Genomic DNA, 22,303 nt, shown 5'->3' on the forward strand with positions numbered 1-22,303 from the left:
TTGAGATTTTTCTTGTTTGTTGACATAGGCCTGTATTGCTATAAACTTCCCTCTTAGAACCGCTTTTGCTGTATCCCATAAATTCTGGCATGTCGTATTTTCATTTTCATTTGTCTCCAGGTATTTTTTGATTTCTTCTTTGATTTCTTCGTTAACCCAGTCGTTGTTCAGTAGCATTTTGTTTAATCTACATGTATTTGTGGCTTTTCTGATTTTCTTCCTGTAGTTGATTTCTAGTTTCATACCATTGCGGTCAGAAAAGATGCTTGGTATTATTTCAATCTTCTTAAATTTATGGAGACTTGTTTTGTGGCCTAATATGTGATCAATCCTGGAGAATGTTCCATGTGCATTTGAAAAGAACGTGTATTCTTCGGTTTTTGGATGGAATGCTCTGTATATATCTACTAGGGCCATCTGTTCTAGTGTGTCGTTTAAGGCCAATGTTTCCTTATTGATCTTCTGTTTGGATGATCTATCCGTTGGTGTAAGTGGAGTATTAAAGTCCCCTACTATTATTGTGTTACAGTCTATTTCCGTTTTTATGTCTGTTAATAATTGCTTTATATATTTAGGTGCACCTACATTGGGTGCGTAGATATTTACAAGTGTTACATCCTCTTGCTGGATTGTTCCCTTGATCATTATGTAATGCCCTTCTTTGTCTCTTTTTACAGTTTTTGTTTTAAAGTCTATTTTGTCTGATATGAGTACTGCTACCCCAGCTTTCTTTTCATTGCCATTTGCGTGGAGTATCTTTTTCCATCCCTTCACTTTCAGTTTGTGATTGTCTTTAGGTCTGAAGTGTGTCTCTTGTATGCAGCATATATATGGGTCTTGTTTTTTTATCCAGTCAGCCACCCTATGCCTTTTAATGGGAGCATTTAGTCCATTGACGTTTAAAGTAGCTATTGATAAGTATGTACTTACTGCCATTTTTTAACTTTTTTTTTTTTTTCCCTCAGTGTTTTAGTAGTCCTTCTCTGTTACTTACTGCTTCTATACAGAATTGATGGTCACTTTAGTTTGACCTCTGTCTGAAAGCTGTACTCTTTAACTCCCCTCCTCCCTCCTTTTATGTTTTTAATATCATATCTAACCTCTTTTTTGTGCATTTGTATCCATTACGTTCTAATCATGGAAATAGATAATTTTTCCTATTTGTGGTCTTCTCTTTTCCCCTTAAATCAGTCCCTTTAACATTTCTTGTAGCACTGGTTTCTTGGTGACAAACTCCTTTAATTTTTGCTTATCTGGGAAAATTTTGATCTCTCCTTCCATTTTGAATGATAACCTTGCTGGGTAGAGTATTCTTGGCTGTAAGTTTTTTCCTTTTAGCACTTTAAATATATCGTGCCATTCTCTTCTAGCCTGTAAGGTTTCTGCTGAGAAGTCAGCTGATAGCCTTATGGGGTTTCCTTTATATGTAACTTGACATTTTCTTGCGGCTTTTAGGATTCTCTCTTTATCTTTAATTCTGGACATTTTGATTATGATGTGTCTTGGTGTGGGCCTCTTTGGGTTTATCTTGTTTGGGGCTGTCTGTGCTTCCTGTACCTGGATGTCTGTTTCCTTCCTTAGATTTGGGAAGTTTTCATCTATTATTTCTTGAAATAGATTCTCTGCCCCCTTGTCTCGCTCTTCTCCTTCCGGGACACCTATAACATGGATGTTAGTGCGCTTGATGTTGTCCCAGAGGTCCCTTAGACAGTCCTCACTCTTTTTAATTCTTTTCTCTTTTACCTGTTCACCTTGGGTAATTTCTTCTAGTCTTTCTTCTAGCTCACAGATCCGTTCTTCTGTATCCTCTACTCTGCTTTTGAGTCCCTCTAATGAATTTTTCATTTCCAGTATTGTATTCTTCATTTCTGATTGGTTCTTTTTTATATCTTCCATTTCTTTGTTGACATTCTCACTGAGTTCATCTATTCTTCTCCCCAGATCAGTGAGCATCCTTAACACTCTTAGTTTGAACTCTCTGTCAGGTAGGTTGCTCATTTCTGTTTCACTTAGTTCCTTTTCTGGGGTTTTGTCCTGTTCCCTTACTTGGAATGTATTCTTTTGCCTCCTCATTTTGCCTCTTTCCCTGTGCTTGTTTCTACGTATTAGGTAGGTCAGCTACGTCTCCTGCTCTTGGATAGGTGACCTTATGTAAGTGATGCCTTAGGAGGCTTCCAGTGTGCTTCCCTCAGTTCTCAACGTTCGAGGGGTGGCCCCTATGTGGGCTACGTGTGTCCTTCTATTGTGGCCTGTTAGCTCTCCCTATAGGCACCCAGGGAGGCTGAGTTATGCTCCTGGCCAGCTGTTGTAATGCTCAGCTGCTTGTAGTTGTTGTGGGCCCTTCAGTCTCTTTATCAGGTGTGGGGCACCCCAGCACAGTTGGCTGTAAGTTCTAATACCACATGTGTGTTGCAGTATTTCTTTTAACTGAGTAGGCCCCCAGCGTGGCAGGTTGTTAGGCTCAGGGCCTTACAATTGCAGTAAGCCTCTAGCCTATTATGTCTCTTGTCAGCTCTCTGAGGATTGCAGCTGGGTGGGGCTGGCCTCAGGCACGGGAGCACCCGATTGTTTCAGGCTTTGGAAGGTGGAGCAAACCTCCTATGTGGGTCTTTGAGAAGCACAAGTCTTCTGCAGCTGACAAGCCCTGCCGCCCACAGGTCCACACACACAGTCAACACAGTCCTGCCCCGTGTGAGCGCCCCAACCTCCCCAAGCGGACCCAGTCTCTCCACGGCGGGAGCCCCACACACTCCGCCACCGCCCCACACTCTCCACCCGCTCCTTGTGCACACCCTGCCCCGCTCAAGTCGGCTCAGTTGCCAGGCTGCAGAGAATCCAGTCACCAATCTATGCAGGCCCACACGTTGCCTGAGGGCTTGTTGTTGGGTGGGGCCAGTCTCTAGGGTGGGCTGCCTGCCCTGGCTGAGCTGGATTAAATCAGTGCTCTAGCGGGTGGAGCAGACCCTGGGCTAGCAGGCCTCAGGGAGAACTCCAATGGCGTCTGTGTCAGCACGCTTGCACCAGGCCACAACAATGGCCGCCGCCAATGTCCCAGTCCCTGGAGAGGTCTCACCCCTCACCGAGATGCACTCAGGGCCTATTAGGTGAGTCTCTTGTCACCAAAGCACTGTGCACCTTTCTTTCTGGTGATTTTAGGATGCTTTCTGAAACGGGTGAGTTTGCACGCGGGCCCTTTAAGAGCCAGTTTTAGTTTCTTTGTGAACCGGGTTTTCTGGGGGTGCTCCCCAATGTTTTAGTAGCAGGCAAAGTCAGATATTATGCCGCTAGTGTCAATTGTGCTGTGTCCACAAAATGCCCACAGCTGGGGTGCTCCCCGGCTCAGGGCCCCGCGCCTCCAGGGAGGCTGCGCACCTGTGAGCTGCTCCCGGCGGCCGTGAAGCTGGCGGCTTGTGAAGGCTGCGTTTTTCCTCTCCAGAAGGGAGTCTCTGCCTCCTCCACCTCAGTTAGGATTGTCCGTTGTTGCAGGAGGTCCTCTTATCCAGTTTTCAGTTCTGTCTCAGGGGTAATGTTTCCACGAGTAGTTGTAAATTGGCTGTGTCCACGGGAGGAGGTGAGTTTAGAGTCTGCCTACGCCGCCATCTTGACTCCGCCTCTCGGAAGCTGTTTTCTAACTTCATGAAGTGTCCCTTGCTGTTAATAGGTTAGCATTCCAGTAGACTCACCAGAGAAGTTTGGGATTTGCTAAGGTCAGTGGTTTCCAGAGGAATGCAGTAGGGCTAAATTTTTACTTAGTTCTAGTTTAACTATGTATTTTAATATCTTTTTGGTTATGAGATGAAATAATGTCCTATTTCCATTTTTTGTAGTTATCAGAAAGCTAAATATGATTTTATTGCCATAAAATAGGATTGTCATTTGCCTAGCCCTGCTATATAATTAATTACCAGCACAAGGAATGACTCAAGATATAACTATTCCAAATCCCAAGTCATTAATTTTAGTAGCAAACTCCCAACATTTTATTAGCATAAGACAGAGTATTTCATACTCTTGGTATCCTAAAAATTCCTGTTGTATGCCACAACCTGAATGAAATACACCTGAAAAAATTTTGGCATTCATAGAAGACACTACCACTAGATCATAGCACTAACTTATATCTACAGGGTAGGTCCCATTCATATTTATACTCGGTTTACAACTTTGAAAATTCTTTTCAAATTACTGGTATAATTTCTAATTTTCCAGGTTTCCTTCCAAATACTCACTAGGATTCCCCAGGGTTTACACATATTCATGAATCAGTCACTAACATTTACCAAAATAATGGAGGAACAAAGGCTCTCCCCTTTAAGCTAGAACCCACAACTGGTAGCCCCTCTGCTGGACTTGACTGCCTTTGCCACCGTCACCCTGTATTTGGTAGTGAGACCCCACTGTCACTGCTGCTGGTGCCGCCAGTCCACCAAGTCCTGAAGACAAGAAGGCCATTTCACATAATACTCAATTGGGAGATCTCATAACAAAATTCCCTGGCTTAAAATGTCAACGCTCTTTGAATTCAGGCACATGCTGCTGTAATCATTATATACCTTAGATTTACAGATTTTTGTCTTAGGGTTGTGCTGCATTCAATAAACTCAGATGAATGCTACAATGTGGTTTAAAACAAAGAATATTAAGGGCATCCAAATAAAGACTCCACATTGTCACTTACAAAAATACCATTTTACTTCTACATATCTCCCTTTCTCTCTACTGTTGTTCCACAATTTGCTTCTTCAAACTCTCTTTAAAAACTCTTTATCCAACCACTGAATTATACAGTTTGTTTTCCTTCTCTTCATCAAACTTGTCTCTCTGTGTTTTCTTATGTAGATTGATTCAGTCTCTTTACCAGCAAGAAGGACTCTTTTCTTTATTAGAGCAGGAAAGAGGTGACTATCAATAGGCAATTTGCAGATTCTCTGTGGTGGCTGCAGAAGGAAAATTTAGCTTTTGTACCATAAGTATAGGCATTTTCCTCCATGCAAATTTCAGCATTAGTATGAATGCTATGAAGGTATGAAGAAACTTTGGAATAAGTTCATACAAGACATATGTCCCTCCAATAAGACCTGTCTTTGTGGTAAGTACAAGTCAGATGTCTAGACTCAACACTTTAACTCAATAAATTCCCCTTTAAAGGCCAACATTTTCCTTTCCTACAGCACACCGTTGATTGGGACCGTCGCAATTTAAAAGATACATTGTTAAGTATTTTAATTTTATGGCAGAGGGGAACTCAGAGTCCAAATTCCTTTTTTGCTCTTACATAAAACTGCAAAAATGGCTGTCTGTCCACAAACTCAGGTATGCTAGAAACGAGGTATTATTCATTTTATTGTGTTAGTCAAATTAACTTCTCTTGATATTCCTTTCTACTGAAATGGTAAGAAACAATTTCATTCCATTTGTAGTTTGCCTCCATTTCTTCAGCGTTGTATCTAATTTCTGAGGAGCTTACAAAATACCAGGGAATCAGAGTGTGTACATTCAGATTTCAATGTCCTCTGTGCAAGCAGACATCTGCTGCGACATTCGTCTTCATGTCTGATCCACAAGGCCCCTTAAGTCAGAGGATTCTCTTTTACTTCTCTGCCCTACTAAGGACTTGAGAACCACAATTCTGCTCCAGTGTTGTTCTAGTGCATAGAAAACGGTGCAAGGTGTTCTAATCACCCTCCCACAGCCAAACCCCTCTCCAGTGCCTTGCTGGGTCCTAGAGATACTGACCACGATGCAATCCCCTTTGCAGTCAAGTTCTCCAAAACTTTCAAGGATCTTGCCAGTTCTGAGGACCCTGGAACCCTTTGATAGCTATGCACCCTCACTCAACACAGCCTTTTTAAATGGAGACAAAAAGGAAGAGTCATCTTTTATTTGAGGATGCTCTCAGTATTCTGTATCCTTGGCATGCTGAGAACCCAGTAAGAGATATGACTCTCAGAAACCCAGAAATATTTTCTTATCACAAAAAACTTATTCCAACAAGGAAATTACTATGAATGATATAGAACTCCATCAAAGAGAGTCAGGGTGTAATCGACAGACAATCCTGGACCAGTGCCAGTTGCCTACTCTCCTTACAGACATCTTTGTATTGTTTTTCCCTCTTCATCTGGCACATATATAACTTACAAGGAAAAATTTAAATTTTTTTTCTATTGAACTCACAAAGTGAATGAGACACTTCTGAGTACACCTGTCTTTTTCTATGTCTCTAGAACTGTGGGTTTTTCTTTTTTTAATATTGTGAAGATGTTTGATGAAGCATCAAAATTTTCTACAGATTTTTTAGAAAAGGTTAAGCCAAAGGATAGTGAAGTATGAAAGATGTACACCCTCTGTCCCTTTTTAAGCTGCATCCCAAGACAATAGGGAAATAGAAACTCCATTTTTGATGGAATGAGGATACATTTGTAACAAAACTCCATACAGGATGTGTTGCTGGGGCCATGGAAGATTTGACGACAGTGAGAGAACACATGAAGAGGATTCCAGCAGCTAAAATGTCAGTCAGGGCACAGGGCTCTCCAAAGTCGTGGCACACTCTGAGGGACAAAGTCAGGGACTCCTTACTTGGAACTACAAGAATGGGATACATGGACTGTCTAGAGATACCGTCCTAGATGCCTTCCTATATTCCTGCTGACACCACGATGTGGCAGAAGCAACAGCTAAATTTGGAAATGTATGGAAAACACCATCTCTGCAAATGTGCTGTGATTCAGAGACGTGTGAATGATCAGGAACTTTGAAGCTTCTAATTTCCCACAGCTAAACAGCTGGAGGGCTTCACAGTGAGCCAGGGAAGGTTTGCACGAGCCCAGACAGCAGCCCTGGCTCTCTACCAACTGTCCTCCAATAAATTGCTGGTCCAGGGAGAAATCATCTTGTTTAAATATAATTCTTTTAATTATATGAGATTTATAAAATATATATGTATGAAAAAAAACAAAAGGAACAAAAATGAAACCTGAAAAGTAAACAGAAAAATGTGCCCTCAAATAAATGAAAATCTTGAGTAAAAACATTTCTAGTAACTCAAAAGCCGTAATAAAAATATTTCATCTAAAAAGTACAAGAGTACAAGAGTACAAGAAAGATACAAAATTTGATGAAGAATTGAGAAGACCACCACAAGAAATGAAAATGACATGTGGAATTTAAGAAACAAATAGAAGAGAAAATAAAATACGTCATGACAGAAATGAAGTCCATAAAATTTTAATTCTAGAAAACTTTCTTGAAATAAAAAAAAGGCACTTGAAATTATAGATTAAAAGGGCACACCATGGGTCAGAATTTTCAGCTCCAATACATGTACCAGGAAAGTTATTGACTTTCCAAGAAAAGAAAGAACTTTTGACAATCCAGAAAAAAAAGGCACTGTTTCTCTGTCAAAAATCAGAGTGTCTTCTCCCCTCTTAGAGTAGTATTCATTTCTGGGAGAGAGCGGAACAATGCACACAGCATCCTCACAGGGAAAATCATTTTACAAGAAAAATTTACTTGGCCAAGGTATCCTAAAAGTTTAAAGACCACAGAAAGATATTTTTATATATAGAACTCAGGAAATGTGATTCATATGATCTCTTTTTGAAAAATGTATTAGAGGAAGAATTTAAAATGAAAAAGAAATAAATAGAGACACCATGGTAAAAATTGCTGACATAGAGCATTGAATCCATTTAAATATAAGACATAGGCTAAAGCAGGTAGGAGAGTTATGGTTACAGAGAAGAATTTTAATGTTACAAAATGTGGCACTGTAGAAATAGAACGTAACTAAAGATAGTTGGGATGACAAAGTACAGAGAACACACGAGGAAGGATAAGTATGCTGCTATCTTCGTCTTTTTGTAGCTTGAGACCAAAAGATATAGTTTAAGGCTGATAAATCAAGTAATAGACATACACTCAAAAGTATAGAATTAAACACAAAAATAAATGATACTAATAATATGAAATCAGATAAAATGAAACCCAAATCAGACAATGGATGGAACAGAGGTATGAGGACGTCAAATAACGCTTATTTTGTCAAGATTCATAGTAGACAGTAAGTCAGTAATGACAAAATAAGAACTGAAATTATTGTATAAAGTAATAGCAATAAAGGTAACTATTTGAGGAATTAAAACCAGACTGAAAAACTTACAGAATATCAGAAGAATAAACACATGAAGCCAAACAAAGAAAATAAGTCTATGCTTATCTCTGTATATATATAGTAATTGTGGAATGGTAAACAAGAAACCTATAATAAGATCAGGGGAATGGGGGATGTTAGCAAGAGACTTGAACAACCACTTATCTAAGGAGGATATCTAGATGGCCAATAAATATATAAAAAGAAAGCAAACTCATTGGTAATCAGGGGAAATAAAATTTCAATGGGATGCCACTGCACATCAACCAGAATAGCTAATTTTTAAAATAAATATGCCATTTTTGGCAAGGATATGGAGAAATAAGAAATTTCATATATCAATGGTCAGAGTAATATAAACTGGTATAAACCCTATGGAAACTTTGACATTATCTACCTCATTTGAATGTTTGAACGTCCCATGACCAACAGCAATGCCTTTCCACAGACATCAAAAATTATGCAGAAGAATGTTTATGGCACTATTATTTGTAGTAGTCTATCAGCAGCAGAAGGAATAAATAAATATTTATTTGTTTATTCAGATATTTATACAATGAAAGACAGTACAGACATGAAAATAAAAGCAATACTGCTGCACGTAACAAAATGAATGATGATACTCAAAAACATAAATATTGAGTAAAAGAAGGCAAACATCAAAGAATGCATATCACAGGAATCTATTATAATAAAGTTGAAAAACTAGTAGAGAGTTTTAGAGGTAAGGATAGGGGTTACTTTGGAAATGAGGGTAGAAGTAGTAATTGGGAGGGGCCATGACAAGGCTTACAGTGTGCTGAGAATTTTCTACGGCTGTTTTAACCTATGTAGTGTATATACACAAGTGTTTACAATTTGGGATAATTTATCAAATTATACATATATAATTTGTAAACTTCTCTATACATATATTATACTTAATTATTTTAAAGGATTTATCTGGAAGACCAGATTTGTTTTTGTTTAATCTATAATAGTTACAATAGAACACTGGTTCTGAGAGTGTGGTTCCTGCATCAGCAGCATAGCATCACCTGAAATTTGTTAGAAATACAAATTCCTAGGCCCCACTCCAGAGCTTCTGAATCAGAAACTTTGGGAAAGAGCCCAACTAGCTGTGGTTTCAACAGCTCTCCAGGTGATTCTGTTGCACGCTCGAGTTTGCAAACTGCTTCAGTATATACACCGAAAACTTAGACATAAAAATATTGAAAGCAAAAGAATAGGAAAATAAATATCTGGTAATCTTCATCAAAATTAAGTCAGCATAGCTATAATAGCTTGAAACAAAATAGGATTTAAATAAAAAGAATTATTAGAGATACAGAACAACTTTTTATAGAGATACAAGGTTAATAATGTCATTTCTTTTTAAACTGATAAAAGTCTAACTGAAATTGACATTTTTATATTATTTTATTTTATTGTGGTAAGAACATTTAACATGAGATCTACCCTCTTAACAAAATTTTAAGTGTATAATATAGTATTATTAAATATAGGCATAATACTGTACAGCAGATCTTTAGAGCTTATTCATCTTACTTGACTGAAACTTTATGTCTGTTGATTGTGTCCATTTATCCTTCCCCCAAATCCAATAAATCACCATTTCACTTTTAGAGTCTATAAATTTGACTATTTTAGATACTCATTTGAGTGGAATCATGGAGTATTTGTCTTTCTGTGACTGGCTTATTTTGCTTAGCACAATGTCCTCAAAGTCATCCATGTTGTTCCATATCCTTTTACAAGGCTGAATAGTATTCCATTGTATGTACATACCATGTTTTCTTTATCAATTCATCTGTTGATTGACATTTAGGTTGTTTCCATATCTTGGCTATTGTGAATAGTGCTTCAGTGAACATAGAAGGGCTGATATGTCTTTGAGATCATGATTTCAATTCTTTTGCATAAATACCCAGAAGTAGGATTGCTGGATCATATGGTAGTTCTATTTTTAATTTTTTGAGGAACCTCCATATTGTTTTTCATATTGGCTGCACCATTTTGCATTCCCATTAAAAGTGTGCAAGGGTTCCAATTTCTCCACATCCTCACCAATACTTGTTGTCTCTTTTTTTAGGGGAGGATAATAGCTATCCTGAAAGATGTGAGATGATATCTCATTGTGATTTTGATTTGCACTTCCCTTATGATTAGTGACATTGAGCATTTTTTTGCATACATGTTACCCATCTGTATATCTTCTTTGGAGAAATGTCTATTCAAGTCCTTAGCCCATTTTTAACTAGATTATTATTAGATTTTTTTACTATTGAGTTGTAGGAGTTCTTTATATATTTTGGAGATTAACCCTTTATCAGATATATGGTTTGCAAATATTTTCTCCCATTCCATAGATTGCCTTTAACTCTGTTGATTGTTCCCTGGCTGTGCAGAAGGTTGTTAGTTTGATGGAGTTACTCTTATTATTGTTTTTGTTGCCTGTGTTTTGGTGTCATATCCATGAAATCATTGCCAAAACCAATGTCATGAAGATTTTCCCTTATGTTTTCTTCTAGGAGCTTTATAGTTTCAAGTCTCACATTTAAGTCTTTAATCCATTTCAAGTTGTTTTTTGTGTATGGTATAATATAAGGGTCCAATTTCATTCTTTTACATGTGGTTATCCAGTTTTCTGAACACCATTTGTTGAAGAGACTATCATTTCCCCATTGTGTAGTCTTGGTACTCTTTTTGAAAATCAGTTGACCATATATGTGTGGATTTATTTCTGATCTCTCTATTCTGTTCCATTTGTCTATTTATCTGTCTTTACACTAGTAACCATTTTGATTACTGTAGCTTCGTATTACATTTTATTTTATTTTACTTTTTCTTGTGGTAACGTTGGTTTATAACATTATATAAATTTCAAGTGTACATCACTATATTTTGATTTCTGTGTAGATTACATCATGTTCACCACCCAAAGACTAATTACAATCCACCACCACACACATGTGCCTAATCACCCCTTTCACCCTCCTCCCTCCCCGCTTCTCCTCTGGTAACCACCAACCCAATCTCTGTCCCTATGTGTTTGTTTGTTGTTGTTGTTGTTATCTTCTATGTATGAATGAGATCATATGGTATTTGACTTTCTCCCTCTTATTTATTTCACTTAGCATAATATCCTCAAAGTCCATCCATGTTGTCACAAATGGCCAGATTTCATCCTTTTTTATGGCTGAGTAGTATTCCATTGTGTATATATACCACATCTTCTTTATCTGTTCATCCCTTGATGCATTCCTAGGTTGTTTGCAAGTCTTGGCTATTGTGAATAATGCTGCCATGAACATAGGGGTGTATATATCTTTAAACATTCGTTTTTTCACGTTTTCTGGATAAACATTCAGTAGTGGAATAGATGGATCATATGGCAGTTCTAGTCTTAATTTTTTGAGGACTCTCCATACTGCTTTCCATTATGGCTGCACCAGTTTTCACTCCCACCAGCAGTGTATGAGAGTTCCCTTTTCTCCACATCATCTCCAACACTTATTATTTCCTGTCTTGTTAATTATAGCCATTCTGATGGGGTTGAGATGATATCTCATTGTAGTTTTTATTTGCATTTCCCTGATAATTAGTGATGTTGAACATCTTTTCATGTGCCTGTTGGCCATCTGTATATCTTCTTTGGAAAAATGTCTATTCAGATCTTTTGCCCATTTTTTAATTGGGTTGTTAGTTTTTTGTTGTTGAGATGAATGAGTTCTTTATATATTTTGGATGTTAACCCCTTATCATATATATGGTTTGCAAATATCTTCTCCCAATTATTAGGTTGCTGTTTCATTTTGTTGATGGTTTCCTTTGCTATGCAGAAGCTTTTTTGTTTGATGTTGTCATATCTGTTTATTTTTTCTATTGTTTCCCTTGCCAGGTCAGACATGGTACTTGAAAATATGCTCATAAGACCGATGTCAAAGAGCGTACTGCCTATGTTTTCTTCTAGAATTTTCATGGTTTCAAGTCTTGCATTCAAGTTTTTAATCCATTTTGAGTTAATTTTTGTGTATGGTGTAAGATAATGGTCTGCTTTCATTCTTTTCTCAGGATTCCTTTGGATATTCTGAGTCTTTTCTTGTTCCATATAGATTTTAGGATTCTTTGCTCTATTTCTGTGAAAAACGTCATTGGAACTTTGATAGGGATTGCATTGAATCTATAGATTGCTTTAGGAAGTATGGAAATTTTAACTATGTTAATTCTTCCAATCTGAGTGCATGAATATCTTTCCATTTATTTGTGTCTTCTATTTCTTTCAACAATGTTTTATAGTTTTTAACGTACAGATATTTCACCTCTTTGGTTAAGTTTATTCCTAGGCATTTTATTCTTTTTGTTGCAATTGTAAACAGGATTGTATTCTTAATTTCTCTTTCTGCTACTTGGTTCTTAGTGGTTTTTGTATGTCGACTTTGTAGCCTGCAATTTTACTGTATTCCTTTATTATTTCTAAAAGTTTTTTGGTGGATTCTTTAAGGTTTTCTATGTATAAAATCATGTCATCTGCAACTTCTTCCTTTCCAATTTGGATCTCTTTTATTTCTTTTTCTTGCCTGAGTGCTCTGGCTAGGACTTCCAATACTATGTTAAATAAGAGTGGTGATAATGGGCATCCTTGTCTGGTTCCTGTTCTTAGAGGGATAGCTTTCAATTTTTCTCCATTGAGAATGATATTAGCTGTGGGTTTGTCATATATGGCCTTTATTATGTTGAGGTACTTTCCTTCTATACCCATTTTATTCAGGGTTTTTATCATAAATGGATGCTATATCTTGTCAAATGCCTTCTCTGCATCTATTGAGATGACCATGTGATTTTTACTCTTCATTTTGTTAATGTGGTGTATCACATTGATTCAGATACGGATGTTGAACCATCCCTGCACCCTTGGAATTATTCCCACTTGATCATGGTGCATGACCTTTTTAATATATTGCGTGCAATATGCTAGTATTTTGTTGAGGAATTTTGCCTCTGTTCATGAGTGATATTGACTTACAGTTTTCTTTTTTTGTGTTGTCCTTGTCTGGCTTTGGTATCAGGGTAATGTTGGCTTTGTAGAATGAGTTAGGAAGCTTCCCTTCCTCTTCAATTTTTTGGAAGAGTTTGAGAAGGACAGGTATTAAGTCTTCTTTGACTATTTGATAGAATTCACCAGGGAAGCCATCTGGTCCTGGATTTTATTTTTTGGGAGGTTTGTAATATATTTTAAAATGAGGAAGTGTGATGCCTCCAGCCTTGTTCTTCTTTCTCAAGATTTATTTGGCTATTTGGGGTCTTTTGTGGTTCCATATAAATTGTAGAATTTTTTTTTCTATTTATGTTCAAAAATGCCATTGGGGTTTTGATAGGGACTTCTTTGACTCTGTAGATTGCTTTGGGTATTATGGACATTTTAACAATATTAATTCTTCCAATCCAATAACACAAGATATCTTTCCATTTGTTTGTGTCTTGTTAATTTTTTAATCAATGTTTTATGGTTTTATGTATACAGATCTTTCACCTCTTTAGTTAAGTTTATTCTTAGGTATTTTTTTCTTTTTGATGTTATTGTAAATGGAATTTTTTCCTAATTTTCTTTTCAGACAGCTCGTTGTTAGTGTATAGAAACACAACTGATTTTTGTATGTTGATTTTATATCTTGAAACTTCACTGAATTCATTTATTAGTTCTAACAGTTATTTTAGAATAACTCCAGTGAACTTTTCAGTTCAATTTTTGTATTCGTTAGCTCCATGATTTCTGTTTGATACTTTTAAAATATTTTTTATCTATTTGTTGAAATTCTCACTTTGTTCATGCATTGTTCTGTTGATCTTGGTGAGCATCTTTGTGAGAGTTATTTTTAATTCTCTCTTAGGTAAATCATATAACTCCATTTCATTAGAGTTAGTTTCTGGAGATTTATCTTGTACCTTTGTTTGGAACGTCTTTGCCTGATTCTTCATTTTCCTTGACTTTCTGTTTTGGTGGCTGTGCAGTCGACAAAGCGGGCACCTATTTTAGTCTTCATTAACTAGCTTCATACAGGAGATGACCCTCACCAATCAGCCCAACCAGAGATTCTGGGGTCCTCTACCAACTCTTTCCCTCTCCAGGGAGAAGCAGGCAGCTGTAGTTTTTGTCTGCTTGTTCTGTGCTGAGACAGGGTGAAGAGCTATGGCATCTACCAGCCCCAGCTACTGCCTCCATTCTCCCCGCTGGTGGCTAGGCTGTGCTGGATTCATCAGAGCTTCAAAACTGGAAAGACAGATGCTAGTTCTTTGAGCAGCCTTGGAGAAGTTAAGGCACCAAACTCACAGATCAACTCTTTCCCTCCGCAGAGGGAAGCTGGGTGCTGGGATTTTTCATCCACTCATGCTGTGCTGAGCAAGGGGGAGAATCAATGGCATCTACCAACCCAAGCCACCACTTCTGTTCTTTCTCAGGGAGCTAGACTCTGCTGGACCCATTAGAGCTCCAAGATTGGCAAGACAGAAGCCAATCCTTCTGAGGAATCTCCCGAGAAAAGTTGGGGCACTGGACGTGAAAACCAACTCCTTCTCTCCCTAGGTGAAACTGGGAGCTAACGGGTCTCTTCCTGATCATATGGCGCTGCATTGGGTGCAGGGTCTCTGGCAAAAAGATGTGCTGAATCTTCCTACTGGCTTTGAAGAGTCTGGTTTTGCATTCTCCTGGGTTGTAGAAGCCTTTCAATCAGTTTCTGATTTCTCACAAAGGAAATTTTTCCATGAATTATTGCTGAATCAGTGTTTTTGTGGGGGTAAGGAGGGTCCAGAGCCAACTGCCCTTGAGTTAATGTCTCTGAAATTGACATATTATATGTAATTAAAACATTAACACAATTGTTTTAAAACCAGGAACAAGCGAAAAATACCTGTTGTTATAGGATGAATTGTGTTTCAAAAAAATTCATATGTTGAAGTCCTAACCCCTAGAACCTTAGAAAGTGTATTTGGAGATAGAGTCTTTAAAAAGGTAAGTAAGTTAAAATGAGGTTATTGGATGTGCCTTAATCTACTATGACTGGTGTCCTTCTAAGGAGAGTAGATAAGGACACAGACACACACAAAGGGAAAACCCTGTGAAGATATCGGAAGAAGATGGCCATCTACAAGCCAAGGAGAGAAGCCTTAGAAGAAACCCATCCTGCTAACATCTTCATCTCGAACTTCTTGCCTCCAGAATTGTGAGAAAATAAATTTTTGTTGTGTAAGCCACATGGTCTGTGGTATTGTGTTGTGGCAGCCCTAGCAGACTAATATATCTATTATCACCAGATCTATTCTACAGGGTATTGAAGATCCTGAAAAGTACAATGATGATAGATAGATAGATAGATAGATAAATAGATATAGGTAGATAGATAATAAAATATAAGGATAGAAAAATAAGAAATAAAATTGTCACTATTTGAAAATTTTATTAATGTATATATAAAAATCCAAAGGAATCTACCACTAAATTATAAAAATTAATAACATAATTAGATATTTACAGAATGCAAATATCAGTATACAAAATTTGATCTTTTTTACCCAAGCCACAAATAGTTATAAAAATACTATTAATAAGCATATCATTTACACAACAGAAAATAAATAAGACACTCAGAACAAATCTTTTAAAATAATATGTGAGACCATTATGGAGAAAATTATTTTTAAAAGTGTTGAATGACATGAAAGAAAATCAAATTACATGTAGAAATACATTGCGTTCAGAGCTAGGAAGACTCAATATTATAAATGTTCCAGTTCTCTCAGATTACTATAAAGAATCAATGCAATCACAAAAGATTTTTGTGGAACTTAACAAGTTGATTCTAAAACATATGAAAATGCACAAGGCAAAAAGTAGCTAAAACACTCAAGAAGAGGAAAAACAAGCACAATGGGAGGGGGTTAACTTTCCAGATATCAATATTTCTTATAGAACTACAATAATTAAGAAAGTGTGGTGTTGAGAAAAGAGAATGGAGAGACTACAAACATATATAGAAATTTAGTAAATGATAGATCAGGAATTGCAGGTCGGTGAGGAAAAAGTAAACCATTAGGTAAATATTTTTGAGCCACCTAGTTATCCCATGAAAGAAAAAGAAAAAAAAAAGAAATTTGACCACTTTCTCACCACATGCACAAGAAGCAGAGGCAATGGAAAAACACGGACCCTCAGTTTAAGAGTAATATCATGTCACCATGGCCCTCCTGTGAGTTACATTCCTGGAACAAAAAAAATCCTGATTTTCATTCTAAGTTTATTCTAATTCTACATTGGTTTCACAAGATTGGAGAAGATTTAGGGGTAAAGCAAATACAGAGTATACTGAGATTTCTACTTGACTCCAGAAAGTTCATGAGTAAAAAAGAGTTAATAGTAAGCATTCACTTCAAGGAAAAAAAAACTGAATTAAAAGAATTAGAATTTAAAGACCAAGAATTTGGGGAACTATCAGTAATTGACACTTGCAATTTTATACATCATAGTAGGCAAAATTCTAAGATGACTTCCAATGACCTTTGCCCTTATATGATTCCACCCTTTAAGTGTGAGTGGAATCTGTGAATATGATGAGATATCAGTCCTAGAATTGTTACCAGTTACATGATAACACAGCTTATACTTGAAAAATACGCCCAGAAAAGCACTCAGGTAAAATTACTGCTTCGTCAGCTAACAGATACCTACTCATCTCAGCCCTAATCTTCTACATAGATTACATCGATGTTAACGTGCAACTCATAAGCCTGGTGCACGCAAGAGTGTGTGTGTGTGCGTGCAGGCATGTTTCCAGAGCTTCAGAAGAGTCTGAAGTTAAGATTCTATTTTTCTTTGTCACTTCTTACCTAGGGATGCAGCGGGTGGAGGTGTTAGTCCTTTGACTGCCCCACTTCACAGTTCACTGTTGAAGGATTCCCCACAGGCTTCAATCTCCCTTTCTTTCAGAAAAATGAAACAGGAAAAAGAGAGAGAGCACTTTTATGTTTAGAGAATAGAATTCCCTCTTTGTAATCCAAAGAAATCAACTTTCCACTTTATCCTTAATGACTCAGTAAATTTAAAAGCCCAAAGCTGAGGTTCTACCGTTTTATTCAATAAATATGTGGTTTTTCCATGAGCTTTTTAGTGAAGATTAACTACTTATAATCTGAAATTTTGTAAGTTATGAATATCTTTCAAAATCATTTAAAAATCTCAAACTTTAAGGCTCTCTCAGCAAGAACTCCAAAATCTGCTCTCAGAGATCATCACAGAATAGCTTGGGGAATTAATTAACTAACTAACTAATTAATTCAGCTAGCTGGGGAGAGACTGAATGATGTCAACATGACAGTTATACACAAGCACAAACACAGTCTTTCACCAGTTTGGTTATTAAATCGCCTGGTGACACAAATATTTACGTTCCTCACCTTCCAACATCAATGCCTATGGTGTTATCTATTCAAACCCAAGGTCACTCAGTGTCTTCAGTCATCACCTCATTCAGCCGACACAGTGCACATACCTGCCACTTTCAAGACAGTAGTACACTTTTCCCAGCTTCTAGAAGGGTTGACAGCTGTCAGGTCACAGGATCCCCGTTCCAGGTGACTGCCCTGAGCTGAAGGCCAAGAACTTGCCCAAGATTATCTTCCCTTCCCAGGGCAGTCCTCAGAATGGTCTACGGATCCAGAGAAGGGCTATAAAGACCCAGCCCTCCCCCCAGATTCAGGATCACTTTGAAAGGTTCTCTTATTTCAGAGCTCCCTGTAGAATTAACTACCGCTTTTGTGGAGATTCCCTCTGCTCAGTCCTGCTTTCTTCTCTCCCCTCTGTTCTGATCCCGAGAGCTCTCCCTAACTATGTGCAAGCCCATCACTGTCTCACAGTTGGCTTCGCAGGGAACCTCACTTGTGACTGCAGCAGTTTCTTAGTAAGAATATGATGTATAGTCCTAAGGTCTGCTTATCTTGGGTTTCCTGGTTTTATAAACTAGTTCAAAAAGTGAGAGATAAGGAAATGAACAAGTTTATTAAGGCAAAATAGCCAAAACACATTATATAGTCATGCATTTTGTTTTTATCCTAATCCGTTCCAAGGCGTTGGAACACCATGCTCTACTGGTGTTTTGGTTTGTTTGTTTGTTTTTAAGACAAGTTATGGGTTATTTTTTAGTACCCTTCCCTCATGATCTGGGAGAGTGGGGATGAGGGAGAATCTCTATGTAGCTAATTCCCCAATGATAAAAGCATAAGCCTGTAAGTAAAATTTCACACTGAAATCTTTTTTTACTGTCCATTTCTTTTTATCAAGACAAGAAAATTTTGTTCCTACTTTTTAAACTCTTTATGCCACAAAGAAGAAATTGCTAGCAGGAAAGAGAGATACTAGGATCCATTTATGGTTATTTCAAGCATGCTTTAAGCATATTCATTTGTCTTTGATGGCTCCTGCAAACTATAAGGCAAAAAAACAGACTGGTATTATGAATTCTGAGAAGCAGGTATATTATGAAAAGAAAGAATCTTGCCCAGTCCTCATCAGTGCTAAACTCTCAAGGCAGTTCTGAGCACATAACTGCTTAATAGCACTTGTTAAATAAATAACCAAAAGACTGGATGTCTAAGTATATGCTTAAACCTTGGAAGATAAGACTCCATTCATCCTTATTTGGAATATATTTTCCTCATCTCTAACAAAATTAACATTATTCTCTCCCTTATTTTTTCTTCTCACTCTCAACATGATTGATAATAGGTGATAATGGTGTATTATTTGAAAAGCACATATCCTGTCCTTTCTGTTAGAAGCAGAGCTAGAGGTAGAAACAACCTAGAAAGAGAGACCTTAAAATGAAATTGTCACCCTTAAAATGAAATTTAAAGGGGTTTTTTGAGACAATTAATTTACTTGGCACTAGTTTCTGTCAAATTCTCCTACCCTTCATTCTTTCATCATAATAATAGAAATAGTAACACAAATGGAGAGATGGAAAATGTTCTCCTTTTCTATTTTTCCAATGTTTTAAATAAACATTTACTATACCTCTACTGTTATTCAGACATGTACAGAAGATACAAAAATGAATAAAACAAGGCTCAAGAGTTCATAGTCTAAAGAAGAAAAGATATAAGGCTCACATAAATAAATAATAATAACAGGGATGCAAGTAAGGTACAGAGCTACAGAGCGCAGAAGTAGGAAAAGTCAAGTGTCTGGCAGAGGGGGAGGAGGAAGAGGTGGCCCAGCAACTGAGTCTTGAAGAATGAGTCAGGATTCACTGGGTTTGGGGTCAAAGAAGCTATTCTAGATAAGGGTTATGAAAATTATGGTAGTGGGAATTGATCAGAAGGAGTAGGCAGGGATTAGGTTTTTAGGTATTTAGGTATTTAGGTTTTGGGATTAACAGGACTTGGTGATGGGTTGGAATGGAGAAGGAGTGCTAAGAGGAGTCAATGGGACAAGAAAATAATTGTAACAGAGAGAAAAGGGAAAAATGGGTATGGCAAAGGTCTAGGACAGGAATTAGAAACTGCTATGGGCCAAATCCAGCCCAGGGCTTGTTTGTTTGAGGCTCGTTTTCAAGGGTTGTAAAGAAAGAAGAGGAGGAAAATTCAGAGATCACAAAGCCTAAAATATTAACTATCCGGCACTTTACAAAAAAATGTTTACTGAAACTTGCTCTAGAGAGTGGGTTCAAGATTACAAATAGAGAGATTATTCTTGTAAAGCTAAAAATAACATTTTTTCTATGAAATGCAAAGAGGAAAGGTTAATGAATGAAGTTAGAGAGAACTTAGAAAAGAGTGGAGAAGGAAATCATTGTCTCCCTACAGTTTCAACTTCTTATGAAAAAACATAAGGTAATCTATTGAAAACGAAGGAGAAAAGGTCGTTATTTAGGGTGGTGGTGGCCTTTTTTCAAGGGCTGACTGTGGAAAAATAATTTAGAGTTGACACCACAATATCCTCAGACCTGTGTGCTTGGCCTTTTGTTTTCATTCAATAAATATCAAATCAAAATATTATCAGAATTTTTATACTATGAAGACCATAAAATATAAACAATTTTTCCTGAAGGGATTCAGAACAAGCATCCCCAAGGTGTGTCACTTTGGCATGTGGATAACTTTGAGCTAAAGGCAATTGAGACCCTACGAGCTCAAGAGAAACTTCCGCCCCTCCCTTCACTACCTAGAAGAATTTAAATTGGGGGTATTTCTCAGAATACTGCCAGAGATAAATTTTAGCTGAGTAACTCCTCTGTAAGGCCGGAAAAATATCTAATTACAAAACATCTGCTCTTCTTCTTATCATCCTGTGAATTGCCCTCCTCCCTTTTAAAGCCCCAGGCCCTTATTCCATTCCTTAGTTCAGGATGGCATTTATACTTCATTTTACTTTTCTGTCTTTGAATGTCCTGTGTATATAAAGTCCCCGTACATATAAAATTAAATCTGTTTTTCTCCTGTTAATCTATCTCATGTTGATTTGAATATTAGAAGAGCCAAAAGAACTTTTGATAGAGGAAAATGTTTTTCTCCCCAACAGTTTCGTCAAGCCAGCCAGGAGACCTCACTGGCTGGGCACTGTTCATCCCGCAGCTACGGCAATAGAAAGATTCTGGGACCTCTGACAAGAGTTGGCAAAAGGTAAGAATTCTTACCATGTCAGACTCCCATATCTCTACCTGCAGTGTCCAGTGGAAGCAGAGTGGTAAGTCGTTTTTTTTTTTTCTTTCCTATATTTAGATTAGCAGGAGAAAATTTCTGTGAAACTAGTTCTTTGAGTTAGCAACCCTGCTTATTTGGTATGAGTATTCATGTCTTGTACTGATCATTTTCTTCCCAGAGATGGTCATTGTTTTTCTTTGTGTCTGCCTCCTGTATTGTTCTCTGTCCTGAGAATTTGGCTATTTGACCAGTGAGAATACTGTCTCTGGTCTCCACCATTTGGAATGTGAACTTGCTGCGGTTCAGCTGGTGGCCAGTTAAATAGCCTGGGGTTCTAAGAATCTCTTTGTCCAGCCATGCCAGCTTTCAGGGGAGTTTGTCATAAGGGAGTCTCAGTCCATAGGGGGCCTTTGTTGTCTCAACCTTTGTTGCTTTCAATGAAGGATTTTACTTTATTAGACTATCTTTGGGAGTGAACTTTTTGAATCATGGGGGCTATGACATCTGCATCTACTCCAGTGATGCCTCTTGTGTCCATGGTAAAGATTTATTCTAAACCTGGTAACTTACCTGTGGTCTTTCCAAAAAAGGCTTATAGGATTGAGTTGCTATTGGAATAAATATACTAATGAAGATCCTACTCATCAGTGGCCAGATGATGGATTCTTTGAATTGGAAAAACTCCTATATTTGAAAAAATTTTAGAGAACTTCCCCCTAAGTAGCTGTCTCCTTGGTACCTATGAGAAAATCAAATTGAAAAGAAGAAGCAAAGAGAATCACAGCTAGCCTCAGAGATTCTCTTAATAAGGTGAAAAGAACAAAAATTGGACTTAGAACAAAAGTTTAAAACCTCATCTAATGTAAATTTCCCTTCTTCTCCCTCCTTTATACCCCTTGATCCCCTACTCCCTGTCCTTGACCGTCCAGAAAATCTTTTGGATCTCTGGACCTCTGATCTAAACCCCTTTTCTAAAAACCCTACTCCCTGTCCTTGACCGTCCAGAAAATCTTTTGGATCTCTGGACCTCTGGTCTAAACCCCTCTTCTAAAAACCCAGCTTCATATCCCCAGCCAATTCCCTTAGATCGTAAAACTCCTCCAACTTCCCCCAGAAAAACCCTTAAACAATTAGCTGCCTGTTTTAACTTCCCTCTCTTTATAAGATTTATAGAGAGCACTCGGGTCTGATCTACAAGCCTGGAGTCAGGTTACTCATGTAAATGCTGAAAACCAGGAAGTAAAGTCAGTCCCTTATAGTTTCTCTTACTTTCTAGGGCTCTGCAAACAGGCTCTGCCAGCTTCAGACATCCCTATGCAATGTCCTTTGTGGATGTATCCTGGATCCCCACTGCAAAGAATTCATGTGCCCTGGAGAGCAGCAGATCTTTTAAATTACAAAGCTCTTTTTCCTCTACTCTCAGAAGATCCTGCCAAATTCAGAGAGGAATTAGAAAAA

Source organism: Diceros bicornis, chromosome 11, assembly GCF_020826845.1.
Source record: "Diceros bicornis minor isolate mBicDic1 chromosome 11, mDicBic1.mat.cur, whole genome shotgun sequence".
NCBI lineage: Eukaryota > Metazoa > Chordata > Mammalia > Perissodactyla > Rhinocerotidae > Diceros > Diceros bicornis.